Raw genomic sequence first — 12929 nt, forward strand, 5'->3', positions numbered from 1 at the left:
TTGGGCCTTCTATTGAATATGGGATGTTGCTATGGACAATCAATCAGATTATATCTATTATCTTCTAGAAGATGCTAAATAAATAAGTAGATTCTGATTGGTAGCTATCCCATCTTAAATAGAACTCCCATCTTAGTAAATAAACAGCAAAGAGTGGAGAAAATCCATGCACCTGGAAGAGTGCTGAACAATCCATGGGTGCCCACCGATGCAAAATGAAGGCATCATGCGAGATGTATTGGGCTTTCTTTGAGTAAAAATAGGTTCTCCGTGATCACAAGGACAAGTCTGTGTATTTGATATTATTAAAGAGTAGCAGCAACTATTTAAATGTTTCTGCTTTTAAAAAGAATTTAGCTACTCATACAAAATACCATAACTGTGCACATTAGTGGGATAGATAGTGGGAACAGATTCCCAGTACACAAATGCTGTTTAGTATGGCAATTTACATTTTAAGTTTGTTTTGAGGAAGGCAATGTCTCAATATTGGTAGCAGAATTAGTAATTGCAAGTATTCTCAGTAGTAGATTCTAAAAATGAAAAGAGGTGATGTTGCCCGAAGCAATTAATCAGCATTATGTCTATATCATTTTCTAGGATGTAAAAGAGAAGAATAATGAAAAAGGTCACACACAATGAAGTTATAAGAAAAGTAGGAGGCAACATAACTAAAGGAGGAACCTTAAAACAGTCAATTCAAAACCAATCTGATAAAGGCAGGAAGAGATCTATACAGGGCTAGTGCCACCACTAGGCAGCTTTAGGCATTTGCCTATGGGTGCTGGCCACTGGAGGGTGGCAGCGAGTTGAGCTCTTTGGCAGTGGTGAGGAGCAGAAAAGAAACAGCTGCCTGCCCATTAACCATCCCAGCAGGCAAGGTAGCTCCCTCACAATACCCTTGTGTAGTAGGATAGTGGACACTGGTGGTAGTCCCCCCGCCGTGTAGTAGGATACCTTCCGAAGGTAGCACCCAGCACCTCCCCCCCTGCAGTAGGATACTGGCTGTGGGTAGCATACCCTGCCCCTCGTGTAGTATGGTAGCAGCCACGGGTAGCACCTCCATGTGTAGTAGGAAAGCGGCCAACCGTGGGTAGCAAGAGGACACAGTGCACACAGACACTGCACCATAAAGTGAGAGCCGACGTCATCCCCACATCCAAGTGCCCTGCAGGTGTCATCACGCATGTGCAGAAGGCCAGAAGCTGTACCTGAGTGGTTACTGCCAGGCAAATCCAGCCTGACTGGAGCTGCCCACGCAGTGCAGGAGTCGAGATACAGAGGTGAGGCCACTTTCCCCCGGCATGTTCCACGCTGGACTACTGGTGCAGTGAAGTATCCTGTATATGCCCTCCTCTCCACCCCCTCTAGTACCAAGGTCATGTGTCCCTCATCTGCCCCTACCCTTCATGTCTGAAAGCCATGTGTCCCTCTCCCCCCCCCCTTCATGTCCCTAGTTCCTGTGCCTACCCCCCCAATCCTGCCTCTAGGTCCTGTGTCCCTCATCCCCCCTCATGTCTCCAGGTCATGGGGCTCTCCTCTCCCTCCCCCCTCATGTCCCCAAATCCTGTGCCCCTTCCTGCCTCCAGGTCCAGTGTCCCTCATCTCCCTCTCCCCCCTCATGTCTCCCGAACATGTAGCCCTCCTCTCCCTCACACCCCCTCCTGTGCCCAGGTCCTATGCCTCACCTCTCCATCCCCCCTCATGTCCCCAAGTCCTGTGTTCCTCATCTCCCTCCCCTCCTGTCCCCAATTCTTTTGTCCCTTGTCTCCCTCCCCCTCATGTACTCATGTCCTGTGTCCATCATCTTCCTCTACCATCCTGTCCCCATGTCCTGTGTCCCACATATCCCTCCCCCCTCATATTCCCAGGTCATGTGTACCTCATCTCCCCACCCCCTCATGTCCCCAGGTCCTGTGTCCCACCTATCCATCTCATCCATCTCATCCCCTCCATTCCCAGGTCCTGTGTCCCTCACCCCTCCTCATATTCCATGTCCTTTGCCCCTTATCTACCCAACCCCTCCTGTCCCCTGGTCCTGTGCCCCCTCCCCCTCATGTCTCCAGGACAGGTCATGTGTTCCACATCTCCATCTCACCCTCACCTGTCCCTAGGCCCTGTGACCCCCAACCCTCCTGTCCCCATGGTCCTGTGTTCCACCTATCCACCACCATATCCATAAATAAAATAAATAAATTAAATAAATAAAATAGGTCCCCTGGTCCTGTGTCCCTTCTCTCCCTCTCTCCACCCTCCTGTCCCCAGATCCTCTGTCCATCCTCTTCCCCCCTGATATCCTCTCCATCTCCCCGCTCATGTCCCATAGTCCTGTGACCCTCCTCTCCCATTTTTCCCACTCATTTATCCAGGTCCTGTGCCCCCCCTCCTATGTCACAAGGTCCTGTGTCCATCCTCACCTCCCCCCTCCTTATGTCCCCAGGTGTTGTGTCTCTCCTCCCTCTCTCTACCCCTCATGTCCTGTGGCATACCCTCCGCTCTTCATGTGCCAAGGTCCTGTGTCATTCCCTCATATCCTGTTTTCCTTCACCCCCTCCCACCCCACTCATGTGCCCATGTTGTCCCTTCCCCCTCATGTGCCCAAGCCTTGTATTACCATTTAACTGGTTCCTATATCCCTGCAGGGGGAAAAAGTTAACTGAAATTTTGGCTAGGGTGCTGGGAAACCTTGCACCGGCCCTGGATCCATAACACCATGCTGTGATAGACGAATGAAAACACTCTGCTTGAGTGACAGAAGAAAATCATCAGAAGCAAATCAGAATGATTTACGTGAATGTGGTATAAACATCAATGCCAGGGCTGTTCAGCACAGTCTTCAATATTTTTGATTAAATGCCAGAATTCCAGGAAAAAGCCGCTTTTATCTCTCAAAGACAACATATATAAGATTAGCTAAAAAGCACATTTATTGGTCAGAACAGTGGCATCTAGAGTGACATAAATGGAAAATCCATATTTGGTAGTGATGGAATGAAATATGTCTGCAGAATAATTGTTACACAACACGTGTGAAGTATCCAGCTAGTGTTTCAGTATACTGCTGGGCATAGGCGAATCTAGAATTATGGCAATGGGTGGTCCCAGATCTAGACATAATAGAAGGGGGACCTTTGCGCGGCGCAGCCGCGCGGCAAAAAGGGGGCGTGGCCTCATGGGAAGGAGGCGTGGCATCACAAAAAGGGGTGTGGTATTACACTTTAGACCATACACAGTAATGCCCATTACACATTTTAGCAAACTCCGTAATACCCATTACACATAAAGCCACACGCCGTAATGCCAATTACACATAAGGCCACACACCATAATGCCCATTACACATTGTGCCAAACATCATGATGCCCATTATATACTATATAACAAATCGTAATGCCCATTACATATTTGCCACATAAGTGTTGCTTACCTATGTGCTCATTGCTAGGAGGTTCTTGCTTGATGGCACCATAGTACCCATTACACATGGTGCCGCACACCATAGTACCCATTACACATGATGCCGCACACCATAGTACCCATTACACATGATGCCGTGCACCATAGTACCCATTACACATGATGCCGCACACCATAGTACTCATTACACATGATGCCGCACACCATAGTACCCATTACACATGATGCCGCACACCATAGTACCCATTACACATGGTGCCGCATACCATAGTACCCATTACACATGGTGCCGCACACCATAGTACCCATTACACATGATGCCGTGCACCATAGTACCCATTACACATGATGCCGTGCACCATAGTACCCATTACACATGATGCCGCACACCATAGTACTCATTACACATGATGCCGCACACCATAGTACCCATTACACATGATGCCGCACACCATAGTACCCATTACACATGATGCCGCGCACCATAGTACCCATTACACATGATGCTGCACACATAATGCCCCTTACATATGATGATGCACACATAATGCCCCTTACACATGATGCTGCACACATAATGCCCCTTACACATGATGCTGCACACCGTAATGCCCCTTACACATTAAGCCACACATTATGCGTAATGCCCCACATACCGCCACTTGTAGCGTCCCTTAAGCAATGCCCCCAAAAGTGCCACTAGTAAAAGTGCCACTGTAAATTTTTATATGAGCCTTCGCTGCTTCTGCAGGGAGAGATGGAGAGCAGTGCAGCTGCTTCTATGAGGAGAGGAGCAGAGCAGAATGCAGTGCAGAGCACGCTTCCACTCCCCTCCTGGTGTCTCCTCTAGCCGAGTGGACATTTGAAATATTGTGCGCGCTGTTGTTGTGTGTGACGTCGGGGGAGCACGCCGGGCGCTGGCACCACATGATTAAGGGGGGGCGGGCTGAGGTGAAAGCGGGGAGAAGAATTGGAGCAGAAGCTGAAGGGGTGATAGTCATTGACAGCTGGGCAGAGAGCAGGGGGCTGCCCGGCTGTATTCAGAGCACTGCAGGTCACGGCTATTTGAAATAATACCCCTTTCACAACAGAAAATGCAGGGATTTACCCGGGAATATGGTCCCAGGATCATGCAGGGACATTCCCAGGCTGACCCCTTGTACACCAGCCTAGTCCCTGCATTTTCTGGTGTGAGGGGGAGAGAAAACCACTCCCCGCTCCCTACCCCCCTTTAACCAACCAGCTATATCTTTGGAACCAACTGACCCATTTACATGACACCAGTATCATATTGAAGAACTTTTGAGTTGGCTTTAAATGATTTTGGTCTTGTGAAACTGGGCTGTTTGATTCCAGAGAAGACTGCCCTCAAAGAACATAAACAGTCATGAAATTACATTTAAGAAATGAAAAAAAAAAAGGTTTAACCTCAATATCCCTGGAACCAATTAACCCATATGGATCCAGCCTGGTATCAAATTGAAGGCCCAGCGATTTGGGTTAGACTGAGATCAACCTCGAGCTTCAGTGATGCCGAAGGGGGAACTGGCAGCCGTTGAACTGGGTGGGGGTTGGAATTAGCGGGTCCCATGTTATCCTATAGGGAAAACGTTCCAGCTTTGCCTGGCAGTATCTCTGGTTCCCAGGGGGCTAGAGACACGGGGCTGGACTCGTTGGAAAGCCCCAGCCCTCAGCTACAAAATGGGCTAATGGGTGGTCCTGTGCACCCCCGGACCACCCCCTAGATTCGCCTATGCTGCTGGGATATATGAGGCATGGGATGAATATGTTTTCTTAATGGCACTAATAGTAGCAAATACATCAGTGATGTACAGTATTAGATTCAAAATGAATACCGCCATTACATGGCCTCCTCCATGAGACTTTCATAATTCCCCAGGACTCTGCTCCTTGTGTGTTTCCGTGCAGTGCTAAAAGTGGTTTTATGAAATTGCTAAAATTGGCAGGCAATTCTGGACCTAAATTTGATCGAAAACCTTTGGAGCCGATGAAACAAGGTCTTTACTCAGAAGCAACCACTATAGCACAACTAATAGAAGCAATTATACATGGCATAAAATTATAACAACTAATGAACTAAAAGTCACTTGATGGGACAGTGTTGTCAGGCTGTAATTGCAGCAAAAGGCTTCCCAACAAAATATTAGTGGACATTGCAAAACTTTTTTTGGTACTTGTGTATTTTGGCGGCGCCCATCGCATCGCATACCATAAGGCATACGATGGTATGCGATGCGACGCAATATTGCGCGATATTGTACAATGCCATACAATTTAAAAATTGTATGACATTGTATATGGCATACAATGCCATACAATGCGATGCGATGTGATTAAACATTGTATAAGCACCCTAATGGGTGCTTACAATGTTAAATGCACCCCCCGCCACCCCCCACTATAAACGTGAACCCGAAGCGTGGCGAGCGCAGCGAACCCGCGAGGGGCGGCGGTACGCGTCCTCCGACCTTTTCATACCCCCACTATCCACGTCGGCGTGGAGTTGAGAATAGAAAGTGTGGCGAGCGTAGCGAGCCACCGAGCCTGAAGCGTGGCGAGCGCAGCGCGCCCCGCGAGGGGACGCGGATACCTGTGAAGGCCGCGAGGGGACTCCGATACCTGTGAAGGTATCCGCGTCCGCTCGCCACGCTTCGGGCTCGGTGGCTCGCTGCGCTCGCCACACTTTCTATTCTCAACTCCACGCCGACGTGGATAGGGGGGGTATGAAAAGGTCGGAGGACGCGTACCGCCGCCCCTCGCGGGGTCGCTGCGCTCGCCACGCTTCGGGTTCACGTTTATAGTGGGGGGGTGGCGTGGGGGTGCATTTAACATTGTAAGCACCCATTACGGTGCTTAAAAGCACCCTTTAGGGTGCTTATACAATCTTTCATCGTATAGGGGCCAAAAATCGCGTCGCATCGCATGCCATCGGGTGCAATCGATGCGATTCGATTAAAACATTGCACGATGGAAATCGGGGGCGCCGCTATAATACACAAGTACCCTTTTTTTCCACAGTTAAGTACATACTGTATAATTGTAAATTTTGTTATAAAGTTCATTTTATTTAAAAAAATGCACATTTTCCAAAAGGTTTCCACATACTGTATTTGGATACTAGTGTAGACATGGCTGAATAGAGTTGATTGGGGTGACAGGCATATGGGGCACACAAGTGGTAATTACTGAAAAGCACTCAGAAAACAGGGGGCATGCAAGAAACAGGAGGGTTGTGGACTATGTAGCATGACTTACTGTTTATTTTTACTTTGGACAGACTTTAGCTAGATCCTGCCACTGACAATACAGGAAGTAGACATCAAGGGGGTGTTCAAAGTTGGGTCACGGCTGTCGAGCTGGCCCGACAGTCGTGACCCTGTCCAATTCTCAGTCTGCTCGACTGAGAATTTGCAGCTGGGATTCAATGTCCCGCCTGCCGTGGGAAGAAGAAGCTGCGGCCGTGAATGATCGAGCTGCAGCCGGGAGCTCGTCAATTCTGGCTGTTCTCAGCAGAACGAGCCCAACTGCTTGTGAAGTCGGGCTCATTGTGCCAAGATCCCCTGTTCAAGGCTGTTGGGGAAGACAGCATTGAATAGGGCTCCGCAGCCATCTCCCCCCCCTCCCCCACTAACTCAGTGGGTGAGATAGAATTAATCAGATCTGAGCCAGAGCTGATGCCACATGACTTCCCTTAAACTGTACATATACGCAGTCTATCGAAAATCGCTCTGCCTACAAATTCGCAGGCATGCAATCAGGTCTAAATTAGGCCCATTGTCTGTAGACTATTTCCCGTAATATATCAAAAGCAACAAAAGAAAACAAACCCCAACAAGATTTAACATGGGGGAAGCTTAGTACCTGCAGACATAACTAAATAGGCTCATATATAAATCTGAAGATGTATTATGTACAGACTTGATGAGACAAATTCTCAATATACACCAGTAAGTTTAATTTATCTCTTGTTCCATAACTGTGGCTGCACAAAATAATAAACTCATTGTGGATTATTGTCCCAAATGCATATTTGAATGAACCAAGTTGAGTGTGAATTAAGTTGATCATTGCAGTGTAATACCACAGAATGTTGGCAACCTGTAGACCTGAAACTTTGTTCGAGCAGGTCAGACAGCTTCCTTCTTGGCAGCACGTAAATCATTTAAAAAAACAAATCCAGGTCACAGTTTCTAAGACCATAAAAGTTACCACAGAACATCTATTTGAAGCCAAATAAAGACAAAAATGTATATTACCCATTCCCCACTTATCCTGTTAGTTTGGATGTAAATGAACTATGAGGAAATTATTATTGGAAGTTAAAGATTTTATATTGAAAAAATTGGAAACTGTCCTGATAAAACTGCAGTACTAGCTAGCCTTATTCAAAACACATGTAATATTCCATTGCCCATCTTGAAAGTTAAATTTTAAAAAGAGAGAGAATATTTTTGATCCAAACACATCACTGTATACAACAAAGAGCTGGATTTAGACTTCTTGTGGCCTTAGGTAAGATACCAGTTTGGAGCCCCCTCCCTCAAACAATTCATAGCACTATATTTTCCATAATACCCTAAACCAAACACTTAACCCCTTCCCGACATTTGACGTACATTTACGTCATGGTCGGGATGTACTTGTAACTGTCACCGCGTCTAGAGACGCGGTGACAGAGGGACGATGTCTGCTGTCCCTGACAGCAGACATCTTCCCTCATTGCCCAGGGGGGGCAGCGATGCCCCCCGTCATGGGTGATCGCTGCGATTGGCTGTTCAAACGTGAACAGCCAAAAGCAGCGTTTACTGTGTTATGTGTAAAATTTAGACTCTGCTGCCCCCTAGCGTCCAAAAAAAATAAAAGAAAGTTGAAATAATGATGTAATAATAAAGTTTAGATATGGTCTTTGTTAGTTATTAACTATTTTGAGTGGTATGATTATTTGTCTCACAAGCAGAAAATGTAACATTTTGCAAATTGCAAAATGTTCATTTTTTTTACGACATTTTGGTATTTTTCACAAAAAAAAAAACAACTGTATCGACCAAAATTTATCACTAACTTAAAGTACAATGTGTCACGGGAAAACAATCTCAAAATCACTGGGATAAGTAAAAGCAAAAAAAGTTATCCCCACTTAAGTGATACCTGTCAGATTTGAAAAAAAGGCCTCTGTCAGGAAGGCAAAAACATGCTGCGTCAGTAAGGGGTTAAACTAACCCTAATGCCTTCCCCTAATACACTAACCCAAACCAGTATACAAACCCTAATTGCCTATCCCTAATACCTTAACCCAAACCCATAAATAAACTCTAATTTCTTTACCTAAATTGCCTCACTAATCCTAATAACAAATACATAATACCTATTCCAAACCCCTCAACCAACCTTAATACCATAACTCAATCCACTACACCAACACTATCATCCTAACTCCATGTATGCTACTCATTAGTTTCCTTTTTGCCACACAGAAGAACCCCCTTAAACACATTACACTACACAGTGGTACTTCTTATGCACATTATGCCACACAGTACAGCTCCTTATTGACATTACACCACACATTAGTGCTCTTTATACATTACATAACAGGAGTAGTCCTTATACACATCCCACAGTAGAAGTAGTGTCCCTTAAACATTATGCCAACACAGAAGAAGTCCCCTTTACACATTATGCCCATACAGTAGTAGTGCCCCTACAAACATTGCCAACCTCTACCTGGCACAATGTAACTATTTTATTTATTATTTATTTACAGTTTCTTATATAGCGCAGCAGATTCCATTGCGCTTTACAATTTTAAATAGAGACAAAACAAACTGGGTAACAACAGACAGACTTGGAGGTAAGAGGGCCCTGCTGCAAGCTTACAATCTATAGGGATACTGGAGGGAAACACAAGGACAGGCACCAGTAATAGCATAGCTTGTAGGTTCAGAAGGGAAACTATATAATACATAAATGCCTAAGAGGGTTATGCTTATGGAACTTAAATATGATAGGCTTGCCTGAAGAGGTGAGTTTTCAGGGAACGCTTGAAAGTTTGGAGGCTATTGGAGAGTCTTATTGTGCATGGAAGAGCATTCCATAAGGGAGAGAAGCCCGATGAAAGTCCTGTAATAGTAAATGGGAGCTGGTGAGGGACTGGCAGAGCGGATCAGCAGACAATGAGCATCTTGCTAGGAAGATCAATCTAGCAGCAGCATTTTGAATGGATTACAGTGGTGAGAGTCTGTTCTTGGGAAGACCAGTTAGGAGACTATTGCAATAATCAATGCGGGATATAATGAGTGCATGGATAAGAAATTTAGTAGTGTCTTGAGTGAGATAGGGTTGTATTTTGGATATGTTTTTTAGATGCATGTAATAACATGATTTGGTGACATATTGAATGTGGTGAACAAAAGACAGTTCAGAGTCGAGGGTGACCCCTAGACAATGAGCTTGTGGGGTAGGGTAGATTGTCGAGTTGTCAACAGTGATCGAGATATCAGTATGGTAACTGTTCTAAGTTGGTGAGTTTGAGTTGGCGAAAAGACATCCAAGATGACATCCAAGATGAGATGGCAGAGATGGCAGAGAGGCATTCAAAACCACTAGTGACAACGCTGGGGTTGATAGATAGATTTGAGTATACTCCGATACTGAAATCCGAAAGAGCTGATGAGTTTGCCAGTAGAGGAGGTATAGATTGAGAAAAGCAGAGGACCTAAGACAGAGCCTTGCAGAACTCCGACTGACAGAAGTAGTGAAGAGGAAGTAGAGTCAGAGAAGTTAACACTGAAAGAGCGATCAGATAGATAATATGTGAACCAGGAAAGGGCTATATCATTAAGAACTAGGGAGTGCAATGTTTGTATGAGAAGAGTATGATCAACAGTGTCAAACACAGCAGAAAGATCTAGAAAAATAAGTAGTGAGTACTGGCCTTTAGACTTGGCAGTTACCAGATCATTCACCACTTTAGTCAGTGCTATCTCAGTGGAGTGTTGGGAATGAAAGCCTGAGTGAAGTGGAGCTAATAGGGTGTGAGAGTTAAGGAAGTGTGTGAGGCGGGAGTAGACAAGTCTCTCCAGTAGCTTGGGGAGCTAAGAGATAGGGCTATAGTTAGAGAGAGAGAGTTAGGGTCAGAATTGTGTTTTTTTCAGAATGGGAGTAATAACTGCATGTTTGAGCAAAGAAGGAAAAGTACCAGTAGCAAGATAGAGATTGCAGATTTTAGTTAAGGTTGGGATAAGAACAGGAGACAGAGTTTTAATGACTTGTGCAGTTATAGGATCAAGAGGAGAGGTAGTAGAGTAGGAGGATAAGAAGAGTGTAGAAACTTCCTTTTCATTTGTGAGCTCAAATGAAGAGAAAGTGCCAGAGGGTTCAGGTGGGGAAGAAAGAGGGTTAGAGGTTGTGGAAGAGCATACCATTTCATCTCGGATGTTATCAATCTTGTCCTTAAAGTAGGATGCAAGTTCTTGTGCACTGATGGTATCCGGTGGGGGAGGGGAGGGTATAGAAGAGACTTAAATGTGTTAAAAAGTTGCTTAGGGTTGGTGGCATGCGAACAGATGAGAGAATGGAAGTATGTTTGTTTGGTGGTGTCCAAAGCATTGCAGTAGGAGTGGTAGATAGACTTATATGTGAAAAAAATAAGTCAAATTACGAGATTTACACCATTGGCGTTCGACTTTACGTGACCAATTTCATAGTTATCTTGTCATTTTGGTGTACCACAGCTGGCTTCTAAGCCTGTAGGGGGTGTAATGGGTAGCTGGAGCCACTTCATCAAGGGCTGTTTCAAGAGTCTGGTACAGGTGAGAAACAGCAGAGTCGGTAGAGGTAAGTGTAGGAATTAGAGAGAGATGTTGCAGAGAGGTGGAAAATTAATAGCATTAGTATTTCTACGGGTTAGAGTAGGCATGCATGATTTCTGTGTCAGTGAGCTTGGGGTAATGGAGGAGAGTGAGAGGGTAATGGTATTGTGATCAGAGAGAGGGAAGGGAGTGTTAGTAAAATCAGAGACTGAGCACAGCCTGTTAAAAACAAGGTCAAGGCAGTGGCCTTCCTCATGAGTAGAGGAGTCGGACCACTGGGAGAGGCTGAGAGAGGAGGTTAGAGAGAGGAGGTTGGAAGCCTGCAGAGATTGTGGACTGTAAATAGCAATATTGAAGTCACCCAGGATGATGGTGACGATGTCAGAGGATAAGAAGTTGGGGAGCCAGGCAGAGAAATCTTCCAGAAATTTGTGAGATGAAGAGGTCGTCGATTCAATAGGGCACATTTAAGTTTCTTGGTGTGTGGTGGTAGGCATGTGATATTTATGAAGTTAACTGAGTTTCTAAAAGGCTTGGAACCAGTTAAATATGAGTTGTACAGGTGGTTGAGGCCTGGGTTTGGTCATATGTCACCAGCTAATAAGATTAGAAAGGAGAGATAGATATAGGTGGATGTTTGTGTTTTTTATACTAGTGGCGAGATGTGCATGTGAAAGTACAAGTAGAGAAGTAAGTAAAGAGCTCATGTGTGTTTAGAAGAGGGAAGTGAATAATAGATGAGTGGTGAGTGTCAGGGAGATTATAGGATGGGTAAAGTATAGTGAGAATTCCATGTAATGCAATGAGAAGTAGCAGTTTGGTGAGCATGATTGTGATTGTGTGAATGGTGGAGGCAGGGTTAGGTAGAAAGGATATGTATAATAAAGATGTGTAATAAGTATTGTTTTTACCTTGCTTGATGTTGTTCAATTTTTTTCAACTGTTTTTTTTAACTGTTCTTTTAAGAGTAATAGCTACTTTGTAATTTCTACTTCGGATATTTCTAACTACACAAATGCCATGGCACACAACTGCCATTGCACAAATGGGTGGCATACACTGTACAAGAAAAGGTTGATGGCATGTTAGCAGGGGAGAAATCACTACCTAGGTCCACATCTGTGAGGCTATCAATGCTTCAAGAGGTTAGGTATTGGCAGCCAGATTCTGGGGTAGGGGTTGGGTTGTTTTGTGATCTTCAGATGACAGATATCCAGATGTTTTATTGCTGCAGGCACTGGCCGCAGAAGATTCAGGGTCAAGATGACTGATGCCAGCACAGGGAGATCACTGTTAGCATGCTGCACTGAATAGCTGCCACCCATCCGCACTGCACTGCACCTTTTTCTTATTGAGTAAGACGGCTCTGTGTTCTGTCAGACAGCCAATGTTTGGTGTCTGCGCATGTGCGAACGCGTTGCATGTCCGAACATGGAGTAACTTCCGTGCAGAAAATGATCGGTTAGAATCGTCCGAGCAGGGGGTGGAGAGGGGCCTGGAGGGCTGTTTGGGCTCATTACCATATGCGTACGCCCCGCATTTCATGGGCGTTCCCATGAAAACGCTGGGCATACGTATGGTAATGCGGCCGTGACACATGTGTAGGGGCAGACAGCTGACATAGCCAGATGTCAGCTGCCCGCCTATATCCCTGATTTCATACAGAAACATGTCCGAGTG

The sequence above is a fragment of the Crinia signifera genome, chromosome 2 (genome assembly GCF_055691185.1).
Source record: "Crinia signifera chromosome 2, ASM5569118v1, whole genome shotgun sequence".
NCBI classification, from domain to species: domain Eukaryota; kingdom Metazoa; phylum Chordata; class Amphibia; order Anura; family Myobatrachidae; genus Crinia; species Crinia signifera.